This window comes from Hydractinia symbiolongicarpus, chromosome 1 (genome assembly GCF_029227915.1).
Source record: "Hydractinia symbiolongicarpus strain clone_291-10 chromosome 1, HSymV2.1, whole genome shotgun sequence".
Taxonomy (NCBI): domain Eukaryota; kingdom Metazoa; phylum Cnidaria; class Hydrozoa; order Anthoathecata; family Hydractiniidae; genus Hydractinia; species Hydractinia symbiolongicarpus.
The window spans coordinates 28174707-28192335 of record NC_079875.1 but is presented as its reverse complement, the minus strand read 5'-3'; the positions used below and the strand labels follow the sequence as shown (position 1 = coordinate 28192335).

The following is a 17629-nucleotide window of genomic DNA, read 5'->3' as shown; positions in this document are numbered from 1 at the left end:
TGCGATTTTTCGTGTTGATACAAAATAATTGTCATTTAGGGACGACAACCTCGTTTGTGATTCTATATATTTTAGCCGTAAACTTGATAAACGAGGCATTTCAAAGTGACGAGTGCCATATTTGGGATTTTTCGTATTGATACAAGATAATTGTCATTTAGGGACCACAACCTCGTTTCAGTTTCTATATATTTTAGTCGTAAAATTGATAAACCAGGCAATTGAAAGTAACGAGTGTCATATATTTGAGATTTTTCGTATTGATACAAGATAATTGTACTTTAGGGGCGACAACGTCTGAGTTTCTATATATTTTAGCCGTAAAATTGATAAACGAGGTATTTAAAAGTGACGAGTGCCATGTATTTGGGATTTTTCGTATTGATACAAGATAATTGTCATTTAGGGACGACAACCTCGTTTGTGATTCTATATATTTTAGCCGTAAAATTGATAAACGAGTCATTTAAAAGTAACAAGTGTCTCATATATTTGCGATTTTTCGAATTGATACAGGATAATTGTCATTTAATGTCAACAACCTCGTCTCAAGTTCTATATAATTTAGTCGTAAGATTGATAAACGAGGCATTTCAAAGTAACAAGTGCCATATATTTGAGATTTTTCGTATTGATACAAGATAATTGTACTTTAGGGGCGACAACGTCTGAGTTTCTATATATTTTAGCCGTAAAATTGATAAACGACGCATTTAGAAGTGACGAGTGTTGTATATTTGCGATTTTTCGTATTGATACAAGATATTTGTACTTTAGGGTCAACAACCTCGTTTCAGTTTCTATATATTTTAGCCGCTAAATTGATAAACGAGGCATTTTAAAGTGATGAGTGTCATATATTTCTGATTTTTCGTTTGATACTAGATAATTGTCATTTAGGGACGACATACTCGTCTCAGGTTCTATATACTTTAGTCGTAAAATAGATAAACGAGGCATTTCAAAGTGACGAGTGTTATATATTTGCTATTTTTCATATTTATACAAGATAAATGTCATTTAGAGTCGACAACCTCGTTGCAGTTTCTATATATTTTTGCCGTAAAATTGATAAACGAGGCATTTCAAAGTGACGAGTGCCATGTATTTGGGATTTTTCGTATTGATACAAGATAATTGTCATTTAGGGACGACAACCTCGTTTGAGTTTCTATATATTTTAGTCGTAAAATTGATAAACGACGCATTTAAAAGAAGTGAGTGTCATGTATTTGAGATTTTTCGTATTGATAAAGGATAATTGTACTTTAGGGTCGACAACGTCTGAGTTTCTATATATTTTAGCCTTAAAATTGATAAACGAGTCATTTAAAAGTAACGAGTGTCTCATATATTTGCGATTTTTCGAATTGATACAGGATAATTGTCAATTAGGGACAAAAACCTCGTCTCAGGTTCTATATATTTTAGCCGTAAAATTGATAAACGAGGCATTTCAAAGTGACGAGTGCCATGTATTTGGGATTTTTCGTATTGATACAAGATAATTGTCATTTAGGGACGACAACCTCGTTTCAGTTTCTATATATTTTAGTCGTAAAATTGATAAACGAGGCATTTCAAAGTAACGAGTGCCATGTATTTGAGATTTTTCGTATTTATACAAGATAATTGTCATTTAGGGTCAACAACCTCGTCTCAGGTTCTATATATTTTAGCCGTAAATTTGATAAACGATGCACTTCAAAGTGACGAGTGTCATGTATTTGCGATTTTTCGTATTGATAAAGGATAATTGTACTTTAGGGTCGACAACCTCGCCCCAGGTTCTATATATTTTAGTCGTAAAATTGATACACGAGGCATTTCAAAGTGACGAGTGTCTCATATATTTGCGATTTATCGAATTGATACAGGATAATTGTCATTTAATGTCAACAACCTCGTCTCAAGTTCTATATAATTTAGTCGTAAGATTGATAAACGAGGCATTTCAAAGTGACGAGTGCCATGTATTTGCGATTTTTCGTATTGATACAAAATAATTGTCATTTAGGGACGACAACCTCGTTTGTGATTCTATATATTTTAGCCGTAAAATTGATAAACGAGGCATTTCAAAGTGACGAGTGCCATGTATTTGGGATTTTTCGTATTGATACAAGATAATTGTCATTTAGGGTCGACAACGTCTGAGTTTCTATATATTTTAGCCTTAAAATTGATAAACGAGTCATTTAAAAGTAACGAGTGTCTCATATATTTGCGATTTTTCGAATTAATACAGGATAATTGTCAATTAGGGACAAAAACCTCGTCTCAGTTTCTATATATTTTAGCCGTAAAATTGATACACGAGGCATTTCAAAGTGACGAGTGCCATGTATTTGGGATTTTTCGTATTGATACAAGATAATTGTCATTTAGGGACGACAACCTCGTTTCAGTTTCTATATATTTTAGTCGTAAAATTGATAAACGAGGCATTTCAAAGTAACGAGTGCCATGTATTTGAGATTTTTCGTGTTGATACAAGATAATTGTCATTTAAGGACGACAACCTCGTTTCAGTTTCTATATATTTTAGTCGTAAAATTGATATACGAGGCATTTCAAAGTGACGAGTGTCATGTATTTGCGATTTTTCGTATTGATAAAGGATAATTGTATTTTAGGGTCGACAACCTCGCCTCAGGTTCTATATATTTTAGTCGTAAAATTGATACACGAGGCATTTCAAAGTGACGAGTGTCTCATATATTTGCGATTTGTCGAATTGATACAGGATAATTGTCATTTAGGGACGACAACCTCGCCTCAGGTGCTATATATTTTAGTCGTAAAATTGATATACGAGGCATTTTAAAGTAACGAGTGCCATGTATTTGGGATTTTTCGTATTGATACAAGATAATTGTCATTTAGGAACGACAACCTCGTTTCAGTTTCTATATATTATAGCCTTAAAATTGATAAACGAGGCATTTCAAAGTGAAGAGTGTCACCTATTTGCGATTTTTCGTATTGACACAAGATAGTTGTATTTTAGGGTCAACAACGTCTAGGTTCTTATATTTTAGCCGTGGAATTGATAAACGACGCATTTAGAAGTGACGAGTGTTGTATATTTGCGATTTTTCGTATTGATACAAGATATTTGTACTTTAGGGTCAACAACCTCGTTTCAGTTTCTGTATATTTTAGCCGCTAAATTGATAAACGAGGCATTTTAAAGTGATGAGTGTCATATATTTCTGATTTTCCGTTTGATACTAGATAATTGTCATTTAGGGACGACAAACTCGTCTCAGGTTCTATATACTTTAGTCGTAAAATAGATAAACGAGGCATTTCAAAGTGACGAGTGTTATATATTTGCTATTTTTCGTATTTATACAAGATAAATGTCATTTAGAGTCGACAACCTCGTTGCAGTTTCTATATATTTTAGTCGCAAAATTGATAAACGAGGCATTTTAAAGTGACGAGTGTCATGTATTTGCGATTTTTCGTGTTGATACAAAATAATTGTCATTTAGGGACGACAACCTCGTTTGTGATTCTATATATTTTAGCCGTAAACTTGATAAACGAGGCATTTCAAAGTGACGAGTGCCATGTATTTGGGATTTTTCGTATTGATACAAGATAATTGTCATTTAGGGACCACAACCTCGTTTCAGTTTCTATATATTTTAGTCGTAAAATTGATAAACCAGGCAATTGAAAGTAACGAGTGTCATATATTTGAGATTTTTCGTATTGATACAAGATAATTGTACTTTAGGGGCGACAACGTCTGAGTTTCTATATATTTTAGCCGTAAAATTGATAAACGAGGTATTTAAAAGTGACGAGTGCCATGTATTTGGGATTTTTCGTATTGATACAAGATAATTGTCATTTAGGGACGACAACCTCGTTTGTGATTCTATATATTTTAGCCGTAAAATTGATAAACGAGTCATTTAAAAGTAACAAGTGTCTCATATATTTGCGATTTTTCGAATTGATACAGGATAATTGTCATTTAATGTCAACAACCTCGTCTCAAGTTCTATATAATTTAGTCGTAAGATTGATAAACGAGGCATTTCAAAGTAACAAGTGCCATATATTTGAGATTTTTCGTATTGATACAAGATAATTGTACTTTAGGGGCGACAACGTCTGAGTTTCTATATATTTTAGCCGTAAAATTGATAAACGACGCATTTAGAAGTGACGAGTGTTGTATATTTGCGATTTTTCGTATTGATACAAGATATTTGTACTTTAGGGTCAACAACCTCGTTTCAGTTTCTATATATTTTAGCCGCTAAATTGATAAACGAGGCATTTTAAAGTGATAAGTGTCATATATTTCTGATTTTTCGTTTGATACTAGATAATTGTCATTTAGGGACGACATACTCGTCTCAGGTTCTATATACTTTAGTCGTAAAATAGATAAACGAGGCATTTCAAAGTGACGAGTGTTATATATTTGCTATTTTTCGTATTTATACAAGATAAATGTCATTTAGAGTCGACAACCTCGTTGCAGTTTCTATATATTTTAGTCGCAAAATTGATAAACGAGGCATTTTAAAGTGACGAGTGTCATGTATTTGCGATTTTTCGTGTTGATACAAGATAATTGTCATTTAGGAACGACAACCTCGTTTCAGTTTCTATATATTATAGCCTTAAAATTGATAAACGAGGCATTTCAAAGTGAAGAGTGTCACCTATTTGCGATTTTTCGTATTGACACAAGATAGTTGTATTTTAGGGTCAACAACGTCTAGGTTCTTATATTTTAGCCGTGGAATTGATAAACGACGCATTTAGAAGTGACGAGTGTTGTATATTTGCGATTTTTCGTATTGATACAAGATATTTGTACTTTAGGGTCAACAACCTCGTTTCAGTTTCTGTATATTTTAGCCGCTAAATTGATAAACGAGGCATTTTAAAGTGATGAGTGTCATATATTTCTGATTTTCCGTTTGATACTAGATAATTGTCATTTAGGGACGACAAACTCGTCTCAGGTTCTATATACTTTAGTCGTAAAATAGATAAACGAGGCATTTCAAAGTGACGAGTGTTATATATTTGCTATTTTTCGTATTTATACAAGATAAATGTCATTTAGAGTCGACAACCTCGTTGCAGTTTCTATATATTTTAGTCGCAAAATTGATAAACGAGGCATTTTAAAGTGACGAGTGTCATGTATTTGCGATTTTTCGTGTTGATACAAAATAATTGTCATTTAGGGACGACAACCTCGTTTGTGATTCTATATATTTTAGCCGTAAACTTGATAAACGAGGCATTTCAAAGTGACGAGTGCCATGTATTTGGGACTTTTCGTATTGATACAAGATAATTGTCATTTAGGGACCACAACCTCGTTTCAGTTTCTATATATTTTACTCGTAAAATTGATAAACCAGGCAATTGAAAGTAACGAGTGTCATATATTTGAGATTTTTCGTATTGATACAAGATAATTGTACTTTAGGGGCGACAACGTCTGAGTTTCTATATATTTTAGCCGTAAAATTGATAAACGAGGTATTTAAAAGTGACGAGTGCCATGTATTTGGGATTTTTCGTATTGATACAAGATAATTGTCATTTAGGGACGACAACCTCGTTTGTGATTCTATATATTTTAGCCGTAAAATTGATAAACGAGTCATTTAAAAGTAACAAGTGTCTCATATATTTGCGATTTTTCGAATTGATACAGGATAATTGTCATTTAATGTCAACAACCTCGTCTCAAGTTCTATATAATTTAGTCGTAAGATTGATAAACGAGGCATTTCAAAGTAACAAGTGCCATATATTTGAGATTTTTCGTATTGATACAAGATAATTGTACTTTAGGGGCGACAACGTCTGAGTTTCTATATATTTTAGCCGTAAAATTGATAAACGACGCATTTAGAAGTGACGAGTGTTGTATATTTGCGATTTTTCGTATTGATACAAGATATTTGTACTTTAGGGTCAACAACCTCGTTTCAGTTTCTATATATTTTAGCCGCTAAATTGATAAACGAGGCATTTTAAAGTGATAAGTGTCATATATTTCTGATTTTTCGTTTGATACTAGATAATTGTCATTTAGGGACGACATACTCGTCTCAGGTTCTATATACTTTAGTCGTAAAATAGATAAACGAGGCATTTCAAAGTGACGAGTGTTATATATTTGCTATTTTTCATATTTATACAAGATAAATGTCATTTAGAGTCGACAACCTCGTTGCAGTTTCTATATATTTTTGCCGTAAAATTGATAAACGAGGCATTTCAAAGTGACGAGTGCCATGTATTTGGGATTTTTCGTATTGATACAAGATAATTGTCATTTAGGGACGACAACCTCGTTTGAGTTTCTATATATTTTAGTCGTAAAATTGATAAACGACGCATTTAAAAGAAGTGAGTGTCATGTATTTGAGATTTTTCGTATTGATAAAGGATAATTGTACTTTAGGGTCGACAACGTCTGAGTTTCTATATATTTTAGCCTTAAAATTGATAAACGAGTCATTTAAAAGTAACGAGTGTCTCATATATTTGCGATTTTTCGAATTGATACAGGATAATTGTCAATTAGGGACAAAAACCTCGTCTCAGGTTCTATATATTTTAGCCGTAAAATTGATAAACGAGGCATTTCAAAGTGACGAGTGCCATGTATTTGGGATTTTTCGTATTGATACAAGATAATTGTCATTTAGGGACGACAACCTCGTTTCAGTTTCTATATATTTTAGTCGTAAAATTGATAAACGAGGCATTTCAAAGTAACGAGTGCCATGTATTTGAGATTTTTCGTATTTATACAAGATAATTGTCATTTAAGGACGACAACCTCGCCTCAGGTGCTATATATTTTAGTCGTAAAATTGATAAACGAGGCATTTCAAAGTGACGAGTGTCATATACTTGCCATTTTTAGCATTGATACAAGATAATTGTCATTTAGGGTCAACAACCTCGTCTCAGGTTCTATATATTTTAGCCGTAAATTTGATAAACGATGCACTTCAAAGTGACGAGTGTCATGTATTTGCGATTTTTCGTATTGATAAAGGATAATTGTACTTTAGGGTCGACAACCTCGCCCCAGGTTCTATATATTTTAGTCGTAAAATTGATACACGAGGCATTTCAAAGTGACGAGTGTCTCATATATTTGCGATTTATCGAATTGATACAGGATAATTGTCATTTAATGTCAACAACCTCGTCTCAAGTTCTATATAATTTAGTCGTAAGATTGATAAACGAGGCATTTCAAAGTGACGAGTGCCATGTATTTGCGATTTTTCGTATTGATACAAAATAATTGTCATTTAGGGACGACAACCTCGTTTGTGATTCTATATATTTTAGCCGTAAAATTGATAAACGAGGCATTTCAAAGTGACGAGTGCCATGTATTTGGGATTTTTCGTATTGATACAAGATAATTGTCATTTAGGGTCGACAACGTCTGAGTTTCTATATATTTTAGCCTTAAAATTGATAAACGAGTCATTTAAAAGTAACGAGTGTCTCATATATTTGCGATTTTTCGAATTAATACAGGATAATTGTCAATTAGGGACAAAAACCTCGTCTCAGTTTCTATATATTTTAGCCGTAAAATTGATACACGAGGCATTTCAAAGTGACGAGTGCCATGTATTTGGGATTTTTCGTATTGATACAAGATAATTGTCATTTAGGGACGACAACCTCGTTTCAGTTTCTATATATTTTAGTCGTAAAATTGATAAACGAGGCATTTCAAAGTAACGAGTGCCATGTATTTGAGATTTTTCGTATTTATACAAGATAATTGTCATTTAAGGACGACAACCTCGCCTCAGGTGCTATATATTTTAGTCGTAAAATTGATATACGAGGCATTTCAAAGTGACGAGTGTCATGTATTTGCGATTTTTCGTATTGATAAAGGATAATTGTACTTTAGGGTCGACAACCTCGCCTCAGGTTCTATATATTTTAGTCGTAAAATTGATACACGAGGCATTTCAAAGTGACGAGTGTCTCATATATTTGCGATTTGTCGAATTGATACAGGATAATTGTCATTTAGGGACGACAACCTCGCCTCAGGTGCTATATATTTTAGTCGTAAAATTGATATACGAGGCATTTTAAAGTAACGAGTGCCATGTATTTGGGATTTTTCGTATTGATACAAGATAATTGTCATTTAGGAACGACAACCTCGTTTCAGTTTCTATATATTTTAGTCGTAAAATTGATAAACGAGGTATTTCAAAGTAACGAGTGCCATGTATTTGGGATTTTTCGTATTTATACAAGATAATTGTCATTTAAGGACGACAACCTCGCCTCAGGTGCTATATATTTTAGTCGTAAAATTGATATACGAGGCATTTCAAAGTGACGAGTGTCATGTATTTGCGATTTTTCGTGTTGATACAAAATAATTGTCATTTAGGGACGAGTACCTCGTCTCAGGTTCTATATGTTTCAGCCGTAAAATTGATAAACGAGGCATTTAAAAGAGACAAATGTCTCACATATTTGCGATTCTTCGTGTTGATACAAGACAAATGTCATTTGGGGTCAACAACGTCTCAGGTTCTATATATTTTACTCGTAAAATTGATAAACGAGGCATTTCAAAGTGACGAGTGGCATGTATTTGCGATTTTTCGTATTGATAAAGGATAATTGTACTTTAGGGTCGACAACCTCGCCCCAGGTTCTATATATTTTAGTCGTAAAATTGATACACGAGGCATTTCAAAGTGACGAGTGTCTCATATATTTGCGATTTATCGAATTGATACAGGATAATTGTCATTTAATGTCAACAACATCGTCTCAAGTTCTATATAATTTAGTCGTAAGATTGATAAACGAGGCATTTCAAAGTAACAAGTGCCATATATTTGAGATTTTTCGTATTGATACAAGATAATTGTACTTTAGGGGCGACAACGTCTGAGTTTCTATATATTTTAGCCGTAAAATTGATAAACGAGGTATTTAAAAGTGACGAGTGCCATGTATTTGGGATTTTTCGTATTGATACAAGATAATTGTCATTTAGGGACGACAACCTCGTTTCAGTTTCTATATATTTTAGTCGTAAAATTGATAAACGAGGTATTTAAAAGTGACGAGTGCCATGTATTTGGGATTTTTCGTATTGATACAAGATAATTGTCATTTAGGGACGACAACCTCGTTTCAGTTTCTATATATTTTAGTCGTAAAATTGATAAACGAGGTATTTAAAAGTGACGAGTGCCATGTATTTGGGATTTTTCGTATTGATACAAGAGAATTGTCATTTAGGGACGACAACCTCGCCTCAGGTGCTATATATTATAGCCGTGGAATTGATAAACAACGCATTTAGAAGTGACGAGTGTTGTATATTTGCGATTTTTCGTATTGATACAAGATATTTGTACTTTAGGGTCAACATACTCGTCTCAGGTTCTATATACTTTAGTCGTAAAATAGATAAACGAGGCATTTTAAAGTGATGAGTGTCATATATTTCTGATTTTTCGTTTGATACTAGATAATTGTCATTTAGGGACGACATACTCGTCTCAGGTTCTATATACTTTAGTCGTAAAATAGATAAACGAGGCATTTCAAAGTGACGAGTGTTATATATTTGCTATTTTTCATATTTATACAAGATAAATGTCATTTAGAGTCGACAACCTCGTTGCAGTTTCTATATATTTTAGTCGCGAAATTGATAAACGAGGCATTTTAAAGTGACGAGTGTCATGTATTTGCGATTTTTCGTGTTGATACAAAATAATTGTCATTTAGGGACGAGTACCTCGTTTCAGGTTCTATATGTTTTAGCCGTAAAATTGATAAACGAGGCATTTAAAAGAGACAAATGTCTCACATATTTGCGATTCTTCGTGTTGATACAAGACAAATGTCATTTGGGGTCAACAACGTCTCAGGTTCTATATATTTTACTCGTAAAATTGATAAACGAGGCATTTCAAAGTGACGAGTGTCATGTATTTGCGATTTTTCGTGTTGATACAAAATAATTGTCATTTAGGGACGAGTACCTCGTCTCAGGTTCTATATGTTTTAGCCGTAAAATTGATAAACGAGGCATTTAAAAGAGACAAATGTCTCACATATTTGCGATTCTTCGTGTTGATACAAGACAAATGTCATTTGGGGTCAACAACGTCTCAGGTTCTATATATTTTACTCGTAAAATTGATAAACGAGGCATTTCAAAGTGACGAGTGTCATATACTTGCCATTTTTAGCATTGATACAAGATAATTGTCATTTAGGGTCAACAACCTCGTCTCAGGTTCTATATATTTTACCCGTAAATTTGATAAACGATGCACTTCAAAGTGACGAGTGTCATGTATTTGCGATTTTTCGTATTGATAAAGGATAATTGTACTTTAGGGTCGACAACCTCGCCCCAGGTTCTATATATTTTAGTCGTAAAATTGATACACGAGGCATTTCAAAGTGACGAGTGTCTCATATATTTGCGATTTATCGAATTGATACAGGATAATTGTCATTTAATGTCAACAACCTCGTCTCAAGTTCTATATAATTTAGTCGTAAGATTGATAAACGAGGCATTTCAAAGTGACGAGTGTCATATACTTGCCATTTTTAGCATTGATACAAGATAATTGTCATTTAGGGTCAACAACCTCGTCTCAGGTTCTATATATTTTCGCCGTAAATTTGATAAACGATGCACTTCAAAGTGACGAGTGTCATGTATTTGCGATTTTTCGTATTGATAAAGGATAATTGTACTTTAGGGTCGACAACCTCGCCCCAGGTTCTATATATTTTAGTCGTAAAATTGATACACGAGGCATTTCAAAGTGACGAGTGTCTCATATATTTGCGATTTATCGAATTGATACAGGATAATTGTCATTTAATGTCAACAACCTCGTCTCAAGTTCTATATAATTTAGTCGTAAGATTGATAAACGAGGCATTTCAAAGTGACGAGTGTCATGTATTTGCGATTTTTCGTATTGATAAAGGATAATTGTACTTTAGGGTCGACAACCTCGCCTCAGGTTCTATATATTTTAGCCGTAAAATTGATAAACGAGTCATTTAAAAGTAACGAGTGTCTCATATATTTGCAATTTGTCGCATTAATACAGGATAATTGTCATTTAGGGACAAAAACCTCGTCTCAGGTTCTATATACTTTAGTCGTAAAATAGATAAACGAGGCATTTCAAAGTGACGAGTGTTATATATTTGCTATTTTTCGTATTTATACAAGATAAATGTCATTTAGAGTCGACAACCTCGTTGCAGTTTCTATATATTTTAGTCGCAAAATTGATAAACAAGGCATTTTAAAGTGACGAGTGTCATATATTTGCGATTTTTCGTGTTGATACAAAATAATTGTCATTTAGGGACGACAACCTCGTTTGTGATTCTATATATTTTAGCCGTAAAATTGATAAACGAGGCATTTCAAAGTGACGAGTGCCATGTATTTGGGATTTTTCGTATTGATACAAGATAATTGTCATTTAGGAACGACAACCTCGTTTCAGTTTCTATATATTTTAGTCGTAAAATTGATAAACCAGGCAATTGAAAGTAACGAGTGTCATATATTTGAGATTTTCGTATTGATAAAGGATAATTGTACTTTAGGGTCGACAACGTCTGAGTTTCTATATATTTTAGCCGTGAAATTGATAAACGAGTCATTTAAAAGTAACGAGTGTCTCATATATTTGCGATTTTTCGGATTGATACAAGATAATTGTCATTTAGGGACGACAACCTCGTTTCAGTTTCTATATATTTTAGCCGTAAAATTAATAAACGAGGCATTTCAAAGTGACGAGTGCCATGTATTTGGGATTTTTCGTATTGATACAAGATAATTGTCATTTAGGGACGACAACCTCGTTTCAGTTTCTATATATTTTAGTCGTAAAATTGATAAACGAGGCATTTCAAAGTGACGAGTGCCATGTATTTGGGATTTTTCGTATTGATACAAGATAATTGTCATTTAGGGACGACAACCTCGTTTCAGTTTATATATATTTTAGTCGTAAAATTGATAAACGAGGTATTTCAAAGTAACGAGTGCCATGTATTTGAGATTTTTCGTATTTATACAAGATAATTGTCATTTAGGGACGACAACCTCGTTTCAGTTTCTATATATTTTAGCCGTAAAATTGATAAACGAGGCATTTCAAAGTGACGAGTGCCATGTATTTGGGATTTTTCGTATTGATACAAGGTAATTGTCATTTAGGGACGACAACCTCGTTTCAGTTTCTATATATTTTAGTCGTAAAATTGATAAACGAGGCATTTCAAAGTAACGAGTGCCATGTATTTGAGATTTTTCGTATTGATACAAGATAATTGTCATTTAGGGACGACAACCTCGTTTCAGTTTATATATATTTTAGTCGTAAAATTGATATACGAGGCATTTCAAAGTAACGAGTGCCATGTATTTGAGATTTTTCGTATTTATACAAGATAATTGTCATTTAGGGACGACAACCTCGCCTCAGGTGCTATATATTTTAGTCGTAAAATTGATATACGAGGCATTTCAAAGTGACGAGTGTCATGTATTTGCGATTTTTCGTATTGATAAAGGATAATTGTACTTTAGGGTCGACAACCTCGCCTCAGGTTCTATATATTTTAGTCGTAAAATTGATACACGAGGCATTTCAAAGTAACGAGTGTCTCATATATTTGCGATTTTTCGAATTGATACAGGATAATTGTCATTTATTGTCAACAACCTCGTCTCAAGTTCTATATAATTTAGTCGTAAGATTGATAAACGAGGCATTTCAAAGTAACAAGTGCCATGTATTTGAGATTTTTCGTATTGATACAAGATAATTGTACTTTAGGGGCGACAACGTCTGAGTTTCTATATATTTTAGCCGTAAAATTGATAAACGAGGTATTTAAAAGTGACGAGTGTGTCATATATTTGCAATTTGTCGCATTGATACAAGATAATTGTCATTTAGGGACGACAACCTCGCCTCAGGTTCTATATATTTTAGCCGTAAAATTGATAAACGAGGTATTTAAAAGTGACGAGTGTCTCATATATTTGCAATTTGTCGCATTAATACAGGATAATTGTCATTTAGGGACAAAAACCTCGTCTCAGGTTCTATATATTTTAGCCGTAAAATTGATAAACAAGGTATTTAAAAGTGACGAGTGTCTCATATATTTGCAATTTGTCGCATTAATACAGGATAATTGTCATTTTGGGACAAAAACCTCGCCTCAGGTTCTATATATTTTAGCCGTAAAATTGATAAACGAGGTATTTAAAAGTGACGAGTGTCTCATATATTTGCAATTTGTCGCATTAATACAGGATAATTGTCATTTAGGGACAAAAACCTCGTCTCAGGTTCTATATATTGTAGTCGTAAAATTGAAAAACGAGGGGTTTCAAAGTGACGAATCTCATGTATTTGCCATTTTTCGCATTGATAAAGGATAATTGTACTTTAGGGTCGACAACGTCTCAGTTTCTACATATTCTAGCCGTAAAATTGATAAACGAGGCATTTAAAAGTGACGAGTGTCTCATATATTTGCGATTTTTCGAAATGATACAGGATAATTGTTATTTAGGGACGACAACCTCGCCTCAGGTTCTATATATTTTAGTCGTAAAATTGATACACGATGCATTTCAAAGTGACGAGTGTCATGTATTTGCAATTTTTCGTATTGATAAAAGATAATTGTACTTTAGGGTCGACAACCTCGCCTCAGGTTCTATATATTTTAGTCGTAAAATTGATACACGAGGCATTTCAAAGTGACGAGTGTCTCATATATTTGCGATTTATCGAATTGATACAGGATAATTGTCATTTAGGGACGACAACCTCGCCTCAGGTTCTATATATTTTAGTTGTAAAATTGATACACGAGGCATTTCAAAGTGACGAGTGTCATATATTTCTGATTTTTCGTTTGATACTAGATAATTGTCATTTAGGGACGACAAACTCGTCTCAGGTTCTATATACTTTAGTCGTAAAATTGATACACGAGGCATTTCAAAGTGACGAGTGTCTCATATATTTGCGATTTTTCGAATTGATACAGGATAATTGTCATTTAATGTCAACAACCTCGTCTCAGGTTCTATATATTTTAGCCGTAAAATTGACAAAACAAGGCATTTCAAAGTGACGAGTGTCATGTATTTGCGATTTTTCGTGTTGATACAAAATAATTGTCATTTAGGGACGAGTACCTCGTCTCAGGTTCTATATGTTTTAGCCGTAAAATTGATAAACAAGGCATTTAAAAGAGACAAATGTCTCACATATTTGCGATTCTTCGTGTTGATACAAGACAAATGTCATTTGGGGTCAACAACGTCTCAGGTTCTATATATTTTACTCGTAAAATTGATAAACGAGGCATTTCAAAGTGACGAGTGTCATATACTTGCCATTTTTAGCATTGATACAAGATAATTGTCATTTAGGGTCAACAACTTCGTCTCAGGTTCTATATATTTTAGCCGTAAAATTGATAAACGACGCATTTAAAAGAAACAAATGTCTCATATATTTGCCATTCTTCGTGTTGATACAAGATAATTGTCATTTGGGGTCAACAACGTCTCAGGTTCCATATATTTTAGTTGTAAAATTGATAAACGAGCCATTTTAAAGTGACGAGTGTCGCGTAGTTGCGACTTTTCGTATTGATGCAAGATAATTGTACTTTAGGGTCAACAACGTCTCAGTTTCTATATATTTTAGCCGTAAATTTGATAAACGAGGCATTTCAAAGTGACGAGTGTCATGTATTTGCGATTTTTCGTATTGATACAGGATAATTGTCATTTAATGTCAACAACCTCGTCTCAGGTTCTATATATTTTAGCCGTAAAATTGACAAAACAAGGCATTTCAAAGTGACGAGTGTCATGTATTTGCGATTTTTCGTGTTGATACAAAATAATTGTCATTTAGGGACGAGTACCTCGTCTCAGGTTCTATATGTTTTAGCCGTAAAATTGATAAACGAGGCATTTAAAAGAGACAAATGTCTCACATATTTGCGATTCTTCGTGTTGATACAAGACAAATGTCATTTGGGGTCAACAACGTCTCAGGTTCTATATATTTTACTCGTAAAATTGATAAACGAGGCATTTCAAAGTGACGAGTGTCATATACTTGCCATTTTTAGCATTGATACAAGATAATTGTCATTTAGGGTCAACAATTTCGTCTCAGGTTCTATATATTTTAGTTGTAAAATTGATAAACGAGGCATTTAAAAGACACAAATGTCTGATATATTTGCGATTCTTCGTGTTGATACAAGATAATTGTCATTTAGGGTCGACAACCTCGTCTCAGGTTCTATATAACTTAGCCGTAAAATTGATAAACGAGGCATTTAAATGAGACAAATGTCTCATATATTTGCGATTCTTCGTGTTGATACAAGATAATTGTCATTTGGGGTCAACAACGTCTCAGGTTCCATATATTTTAGTTGTAAAATTGATAAACGAGCCATTTGGGGTCAACAACGTCTCAGGTTCCATATATTTTAGTTGTAAAATTGATAAACGAGCCATTTTAAAGTGACGAGTGTCGTGTAGTTGCGACTTTTCGTATTGATGCAAGATAATTGTACTTTAGGGTCAACAACGTCTCAGTTTCTATATATTTTAGCCGTAAATTTGATAAACGATGCATTTCAAAGTGACGAGTGTCACGTATTTGCGATTTTTCGTATTGATAAAGGATAATTGTACTTTAGGGTCGACAACCTCGCCTCAGGTTCTATATATTTTAGTCGTAAAATTGATACACGAGGCATTTCAAAGTGACGAGTGTCTCATATATTTGCGATTTTTCGAATTGATACAGGATAATTGTCATTTAATGTCAACAACCTCGTCTCAGGTTCTATATATTTTAGCCGTAAAATTGACAAAACAAGGCATTTCAAAGTGACGAGTGTCATGTATTTGCGATTTTTCGTGTTGATACAAAATAATTGTCATTTAGGGACGAGTACCTCGTCTCAGGTTCTATATGTTTTAGCCGTAAAATTGATAAACGACGCATTTAAAAGAGACAAATGTCTCACATATTCGCGATTCTTCGTGTTGATACAAGACAAATGTCATTTGGGGTCAACAACGTCTCAGGTTCTATATATTTTACTCGTAAAATTGATAAACGAGGCATTTCAAAGTGACGAGTGTCATATACTTGCCATTTTTAGTACAAGATAATTGTCATTTAGGGTCGACAACCTCGTCTCAGGTTCTATATAATTTAGCCGTAAAATTGATAAACGAGGCATTTAAATGAGACAAATGTCTCATATATTTGCGATTCTTCGTGTTGATACAAGATAATTGTCATTTGGGGTCAACAACGTCTCAGGTTCCATATATTTTAGTTGTAAAATTGATAAACGAGCCATTTTAAAGTGACGAGTGTCGTGTAGTTGCGACTTTTCGTATTGATGCAAGATAATTGTACTTTAGGGTCAACAACGTCTCAGTTTCTATATATTTTAGCCGTAAATTTGATAAACGATGCATTTCAAAGTGACGAGTGTCACGTATTTGCGATTTTTCGTATTGATAAAGGATAATTGTACTTTAGGGTCGACAACCTCGCCTCAGGTTCTATATATTTTAGTCGTAAAATTGATACACGAGGCATTTCAAAGTGACGAGTGTCTCATATATTTGCGATTTATCGAATTGATACAGGATAATTGTCATTTAATGTCAACAGCCTCGTCTCAAGTTCTATATAATTTAGTCGTAAGATTGATAAACGAGGCATTTCAAAGTGACGAGTGTCATGTATTTGCGATTTTTCGTATTGATAAAGGATAATTGTACTTTAGGGTCGACAACCTCGCCTCAGGTTCTATATATTTTAACCGTAAAATTGATAAACGAGTCATTTAAAAGTAACGAGTGTCTCATATATTTGCGATTTTTCGAATTGATACAGGATAATTGTCATTTAATGTCAACAACCTCGTCTCAAGTTCTATATAATTTAGTCGTAAGATTGATGAACGAGGCATTTCAAAGTAACAAGTGCCATGTATTGGAGATTTTTCGTATTGATACAAGATAATTGTACTTTAGGGGCGACAACGTCTGAGTTTCTATATATTTTAGCCGTAAAATTGATAAACGAGGTATTTAAAAGTGACGAGTGTCTAATATATTTGCAATTTGTCGCATTAATACAGGATAATTGTCAATTAGGGACGACAACCTTGTCTCAGGTTCTCTATATAATAACCGTGAAATTGATAAACGAGGCATTTCAGAATGACGAGTGTTATATATTTGCGATTTTTCGTATTGATACAAGATAATTGTCATTTAGGGACAAAAACCTCGTCTCAGGTTCTATATATTTTAGCCGTAAAATTGATAAACGAGGCATTTCAAAGTGACGAGTGCCATGTATTTGGGATTTTTCGTATTGATACAAGATAATTGTCATTTAGGGACGACAACCTCGTTTCAGTTTCTATATATTTTAGTCGTAAAATTGATAAACGAGGCATTTCAAAGTAACGA

General features: G+C 33.5%; 1 long non-coding RNA gene across 1 annotated transcript; it reads left to right on the top strand.

Moving 5' to 3' along the window:
• The first annotated feature begins 2837 nt into the window (after positions 1 to 2837).
• On the top strand, positions 2838 to 6769 carry LOC130640200 (uncharacterized). Its single transcript, XR_008982372.1, has 3 exons — positions 2838 to 4015; positions 4137 to 5740; positions 5862 to 6769. It is a non-coding gene; the product is annotated as an uncharacterized LOC130640200 (long non-coding RNA).
• Positions 6770 to 17629: the final 10860 nt, after the last annotated feature.